The sequence below is a fragment of the Ruditapes philippinarum genome, unplaced genomic scaffold, assembly GCF_026571515.1.
Source record: "Ruditapes philippinarum isolate M1 unplaced genomic scaffold, ASM2657151v2 ctg2485_1_1_1_1, whole genome shotgun sequence".
In the NCBI taxonomy this organism is placed as follows: Eukaryota; Metazoa; Mollusca; class Bivalvia; order Venerida; family Veneridae; genus Ruditapes; species Ruditapes philippinarum.
Window position 1 is genome coordinate 76,359 of NW_026855855.1, and position 7,921 is coordinate 84,279.

Genomic DNA, 7,921 nt, shown 5'->3' on the forward strand with positions numbered 1-7,921 from the left:
AATTGTGTAAATTTTTGGCACACTAGTGAAATATAATTTCATATTACATGCACTATAAAATATAATTAGTATTACTTCCACGACAACTATATACGGTGTCCATATAGTGACCGTTAAAACACCATTTGTGTGATTGCTTTGTGAATTAACTTTTCCTTTAGTTTGGAGGGTCTTCTTTACAACAATATAAGGCACAAGCCAAGCAAAACTGCCACGAAAATTTCCGCGTGGTATGGTCGTGTTTAGCCGGCGATTTGTTCTTTCTGTAAATAAAGTGTGTATTTTTTGTAAAAAAATCCATCATTTTGTCGAGCCAACCGTTAAAACACCATTTGTCTGATTCCGTTTTGGATTTGTTTAACCATTCTTTTAGAGGGTCTTCTTTATAGCAATATAAGGCCCAACCCCATAATCAAAGCCTTTTGTTCCTTCTCGTATATAAAGTGTATTTATGTATTGTCCAGGTCAAGCAAATATAACTGGCAAGACGAACTTGTTTGGTATGAGATAAAACACAACACTTAGGTTGAATGAAATAGGGCATTTATTAAATGCCATAAATGACAAATGTTACATAATAACAAACATGACAAATGTTACATAATAACAAACATGGCATGTACATATTTGTATCGAAATAACCAAACTGGGAGGTAAAAACCGCCAGATTATGATAACATTGTAATGTAATTCAAATAGATTACAATCTTAACAAAAGTTATGTAAGATGACAAAGTTGAACCAAAAACCATCTACATAAATATAATAAAATGGATTGCTGATCAAAAACAATTGACCAGAAAAAATAAATATTTTCCAAATCGTGGTCGACTCGCCCAGGAAAAACCAGTTTGGAAACCTGTGCCCTTTTATCTTGTGTCTAGTACCACTTGATGTAGGGCTCCATCCTTGGAAAATAGTTTAAACATTCTATACATTAAAAAGTGTATAACATATGACTAGATCATAAGTATTTATGACAACAAATAGAAAAATATTTGAAAAAGATAATATAACATCGACTAGTTTTATAAATCTTTGCATGAACAATATACATAATATTATATACATATATATAGTGTATCTCATGAATAGTTGCACAAATAATTGAGATAAACAATAAGTGAAACAACTGATTCATTAAGAATAAATGAAATGGTATTTATATCAACATCAAAAATTGAAAGAGGAGGATGGAGTTGGAGGAGGTGGATTTTAGTAAACAGAAAGGCGAGAATCATTCCTCGCCAAAATTATTTCTTTGTGATAGATCTAATGTAATCATTGGTTAATTAACATCACATGATTTAAGTCTTGATATCGATTGGCTAAGACGTACTTGGCTAAAACCTGACCCGTAACGGCTAAAAAACCTGACCCGTAATATTCTGTACAGTAATGAGTATAGGGACAGAACAATGACATAAATTATTTTATGTGGGCATAAAATCTATTTTATGTATTGTCCAGGTCAAGCAAATATAACTGGCAAGACGAACTTGTTTGGTATGAGATAAAACACAACACTTAGGTTGAATGAAATAGGGCATTTATTAAATGCCATAAATGACAAATGTTACATAATAACAAACATGACAAATGTTACATAATAACAAACATGGCATGTACATATTTGTATCGAAATAACCAAACTGGGAGGTAAAAACCGCCACAAAGGGAACCTTCCGCCACCCAGGGAGACTTGACTAGGGATGAGCTTGACCTGTAATAAGGATTGAAACAGAGGGGCTAAATTTGCCGAAGTTACCATTAATTTAATCAAGTCATGTTAGGACAAAAATGTCACGACAAATCCGACAATATTATAATATGTGTAGAATTAATGTCTAACATTTAAATGGATCCTGACTTGTTCTTTAAATATATGTGGACTGCAGCCTTAAACTGTCAGGCACATTACAGGATATGCTATTGTAAACCAGCAACTGAGTTAATAGACCAAATAATTAGCTGTGAAAATACTTATAACAATTACATTATATATGTATTATTGAGACATCTGACAGTATGCATTATCAGGACTGTTTCAACGTCTAAACTGATTGTAACAAATAGAGGTATGAATCAAATTTATAGTTTCAAACTATGTGTAATGGAAAATTGTTACAAGATATACTAGTCATCAATGACAATGAAACTAGAAAAAATTCTTTTTTAAATTAGAAATTAGGAATGGATTATTATTGCATCAGCAACCAGATATCCTTCAATGGTGAACAGCCAAAATTGCATGGCCATGGCTTCCAAGTTGCAGTCATCAAACTTAGCACAGGCCCCTAGCCTGTGAAACTAGTTCATGAAGTGAAAAATATACAAAAATTTAGTTAAATATATAGTAGTATGAATTCAAAACTGAATTTGGGCGAGTAGATTGTAAATAAAAATTTTAAATGCATAGACTGGAGTATGTCAACAGTGCGTGGCACCTTAGACATTTAAACATACACATCTCCTATGTAAGGTATGTGACATTGAATTTCAGTAAGTATCTTCAATTTGCGTAAGTCCTAGCGGATATGCCAATTCTTTCGAATCATTTATTCGTTAAACCTTTAAAATGCATTAAACCAAAATAGATGTAAATGTCAATTTGTTCGCTATACATTTTTCCAATTATCAGTTAAGACCTAATGTAGAATTGAAATCAAAATTGTAAAATACCTAATTAAACCTTATTTATGCATTTGACCTAAATACATGTGAGTCTGACGTGTCTAATGTTAATTTGTTCATTATATGATTGTTGCATGAAAAATATAAATTAATGTATTAAGTAAGGATAAATAGAAAAAGTTTCTATACAAGACTAGACTCTTCCAAAAAATTATAAAGTAACAAGACCTTTGAACAAGATGTGAATGTAAACATTTCTACAATAATACATAAAAACCTTCAGTACAAATGTACTTATAACATTTACATAAATCCATTCAACTAGTGATATTAATATCATGCAGTAGCATGAACTCAATCTGAAATTATATGTATGATTAATTATGAAACCTGCAGCCTTGTACTGTCAGATTTATAAAACCTTTATGAAGCCAAATTGCGCATATCTGCCATAAGATATACATGAATAGGAATACCGTCATACACATTATTCTGGCACGAAAGAAATAAACTTCAGCCTTGCACCGTCAGCAAGGAGAAAACTGCAGCCTTGAACTGTCAGTTATTTGAAAGATTGTAATGACACTCAGTTTGCAGTAATTCACTGTCTTTTTTATAATATCTAAAGAACTGCTGCCTTATACCGACAGATCATAAATTACCAAAATAAAAGTGGAAAAACTGTAACCTACAGTATGTATAACGTACTGCAGCCTTTAACTGTCAGTAATTTAAAAGATTGTAATGGCACTCAGTTTGCTGAAATTCACTGCTTTTTCTATATATAAAGATCTGCTGCCTTATACCGACAGATCTTAAATTACGAAAAATTAAAGTGTAAAACTGTAACCTAGATTAATTAAAAACTTATGTATTTAAGACATGATGTGGAAATCTCCCGCGGCCTTTTATAAAGGTTGTCGTTCCTGACTAGATATTGGACATTTTTCTTGAGCGGGCTAGTAGGGTTCCCATACATGATTAATTTGAAAAAGAACTTCTGGCATGATGTAACAATGTATCTATGTACAATTAAAATCCAATTTCATATCAAATTAAAGCATCAGCCGTGCAGAATGGATAAAATAAACTAAGCCAAGCTGACAAGACAGTACATAATTTGAGACTTGAAAACAAATTGCAAAGCATTTAAACTAAGCAATGCACACTATTAAAATTTATGAATGAAGGCAAATCGCGTCAACTAAGCAATGCCTAATACAGCAATGGTATGCTGAAATAATATCAAGGCGTGTAAACTAAGCCAAGTTGACCAGTACAGACAAACAAATGGCAAAGCGTGTCAACTAAGCAATGCCTAATACAGCAAGGGTATGCTGAAATAATAGCAAGGCGTGTAAACTAAGCCAAGCCGACCAGTACAGACAAACAAATGGCAAAGCGTGTCAACTAAGCAATGCCTAATACAGCAATGGTATTCTGAAATAATAGCAAGGCGTGTAAACTAAGCCAAGCTGACCAGTACAGACAAAACAAATGGCAAAGCGTGTCAACTAAGCAATGCCTAATACAGCAATGATATGCTGAAATAATAGCAAGGCGTGTAAACTAAGCCAAGCTGACAAGTACAGACAAACAAATGGCAAAGCGTGTAAACTAAGCAATGCCTAATACAGCAATGGTATGCTGAAATAATAGCAAGGCGTGTAAACTAAGCCAAGCTGACCAGTACAGACAAACAAATGGCAAAGCGTGTCAACTAAGCAATGCCTAATACAGCAATGATATGCTGAAATAATAGCAAGGCGTGTAAACTAAGCCAAGCTGACAAGTACAGACAAACAAATGGCAAAGCGTGTAAACTAAGCAATGCATAGTACAATAATGGTATGTTGAAAGAATAGCAAGGCGTGTAACTAAACCAAGATGACAAGACAAGTACAGAATCTATTTCTGGTTTATAAAAGGTGTAATTATTAGCTCAGCAATCTGAATACCATTACTTCTTATGTTATTTCAAACTGTCTTGGGCAATAAATATGAATTTCCTTGAAGCTGTGTAAAACATGTATGCCAACATCAGTTTATTCATTATCTGACTCAACCTTGAAAACTATGAAACATGTAATGAAAGGCTGCTAATGTACTGATGAAAGCATTGTCTTAGGTCCCAGGTCCGCTTGCACTATTAATTCAACGATAATGATTGCTCCCTCGACTAGTCTTGGTTTTTGCAGGATTTACTGGACATTCTTGGTATTTGGCTTTTCCTTGTTGTGGACCTGAATAACAGGTGTAAGGAGAATTTGTGGCCGTTTCATCTGAAAAATATGAATTATTTTGTCATTAAGGTAGACTAAATGTATGAAATGTAATTGATTATTAAATTAATTCTGATAGGATAATTATGAGTGAACTATAAACTAAATCACACTCGCACTGACTGTAAACTAAACCATGTGTGAATAAATAAGTGTGAACTGTAAATTAAATCACGCAGACATGGGCTTTAAACTAAACCATGTACAATAGGATATGTGTGAACTGTAAACTAAAGCACGCTCACATGGACTGTAAACTAAACCATGTGTAAATAGGCGTGAACTGTAAACTAAATCACGCAGACATGGACTTTAAACTAAGCCATGTATAATATGATAAGTGTGAACTGTAAACTAAATCACACTCACATGGACTGTAAACTAACCATGTGTAGAAATTAGGCGTGAACTGTAAACTAAATCACGCAGACATTGTCTATAAACTTAAGCAATGTATAATTGGATATGCGAGAACTCTAAACTCAATCACACTCACCAGGAGTGTAAACTAAACCATGTGTAGAAAATATGCGTGTAAACTAAACCATGTGTATCATCGGTAAACTAAATCACTAAGACATGGTCTATAACCGGAGCCATGTATCATGGGATGTGTGCGAATTGTAAACAAAATCACACTTACATGTACATGTATTATAAAACTATGTGTGAACTGTAAACTTTATCAAGCAGACATGGATTATAACCCAAGTCATTTATCATACGATGCGTATAATTATAAACAAAATCACACTCACATGGATCGTCAACTATATTGTGTTGAAAATGTGTACTAAATGTTAACTAAGTCCCGCAGACATAAAACTATATATTAAGCCATGTATACTAGAATATGTATAAATGCAACTAACACGGACTGTAAACTAACCTTGTGTTGTAATCGTGTTTAAACTGTTGTAAAACCAGTCATAGAATTTAACACTGGTCCTAGGCCAGTGAAAATTAGTTCAGGTCAGTGTAAATTTAAAGAAAATTTGATTAAGTGTATAGTAGAATAAATTCAAAATTAGAATTCAGAACAGTAATTTTGAATCTTAAAATCAATGACTGAAAAAAAAAACACAAAACAGTGAAACATGAATGTATGGAAATTATAAACTAAATCACACTTACTGTATTTAGTTGGAGTCAAAAAAAAAAAAAAAAATGTAAAATTAAAAAGAAATAAGGCTAAATCGCTCCAATCTGGACTGTTACTTAACATGTTGCTAAATAATACTGCTATGATGATGTGTGTACAAATGTATAGTAGACTAGCAGAAAATCAACATGTACTATTATCTACTCTAATTAGAAGTTTGTGTGAACTGTAAATGAATTGGAAATAAGTGATAACTAACATGACTAATATAGAATTTCAATTATGTGTCCAGGAAAAATTATGTCTGATTAATACTGCATTCTTGTACATTATCATTAGGAGAATAAATGATGACCAACAACAAACCCGGCAATGAATAACCTTATATATTATAAATATAAAGAAATTTACTCACTGATAAATTCATTAAGTAGATCTACTTCGAGTCATAATCAAAGCTTATTATATTAATTTGATAAGACAAAGCAACAAACCTTGACTTCATCTGTTCATAGTTTGTATAACAGGGCAGGCAGACAATGCAGTAAAATACTGACTTTAGTACAATATAACTTAAAGACATAGTAAACAAAATACTTATCTTTTGAAATTGTCTGACAAATGAAATGCTTCGGGGCGGCGACCAAGCTGCTGTTCTTATCTCATTGAGGAGACGTAGCTGATCAGAGTAAACAGGTGGCATCCATCATGTATTATAAGAATGCCCTAGGAGGTATTTTAAGGTCCTTTGTGCCTTCCTAGTAGTCCTTTGTGGTTCCTTAGCGGTCCTTAGCAGTCCTTAGCAGTGTTTAGTAGGACCGGTTCCAACAGTGTCCAAAGGCCGGCACAACTGTTTCCCGACTGATGATGTCTCAAACTTTCAAAGCTCCCAAAAAAGTTGCATTTCTACAAAAATATGTCTGTGAAAATTAAATCCATATCGTAGATTACAATCGTTCTGTCTAAATTCCCGAGTCTCAAATGAGGTGAAATTTAATAACGAATGTAGAAATGTTCATTTGATAATAAATTGTATCCTGTTACGATATCCTGCCCGTGTTGCCGTGAAATGAATTGCCATTTTCGTCACGAAATTGAATATGAAACGGGGGACACCGTCCCTAAAATTCGCTCCCAGCAGATTAATAAGATAACTGTTCATAGTAATACGTAATTAGTTCACTTTAAATAAAGCTTATGACTTCAAAAATAGATAAATTTTAGTAAACAGAAAGGCGAGAATCATTCCTCGCCAAAATTATTTCTTTGTGATAGATCTAATGTAATCATTGGTTAATTAACATCACATGATTTAAGTCTTGATATCGATTGGCTAAGACGTACTTGGCTAAAACCTGCCCCGTAACGGCTAAAAACCTGACCCGTAATATTCTGTACAGTAATGAGTATAGGGACAGAACAATGACATAAATTATTTTATGTGGGCATAAAATCTATTAAATTTTTGTACAAAACACCAGCCCACCGTTGTTGTGCAGAAGCCGAACGCCTTGAATCAGTTTGCCCCTCCTTTTACTTGAACGCGCCATTTGGCATGCATCGTTATACCCCGGTCACATATTCACGGAATACGCCCACGGAAGAGCCACGGATTAATTCCGGCATCGTCCGTGGCTACCCGTACTGGTCAGTAGCTCTCCGTATTGTAACCGTGATCAATCGTAGTAGTCCTTGTATATCCGTAGCGATCCTTGACAATTTTTGAACATGCACAAAAATTTGCTACGGAAAAATCAACCGTAGCGTATCCCTACTAGTCCGTATTAATCCGTACTGATACGAACTGGTCCGTACGAAAACCGTAATAGTCCGTACTGATTCGTAGTCCGACAACTTGTCAAGGATTTCCACGGTTTGGTACGGAGAACTACGTATTTGTACG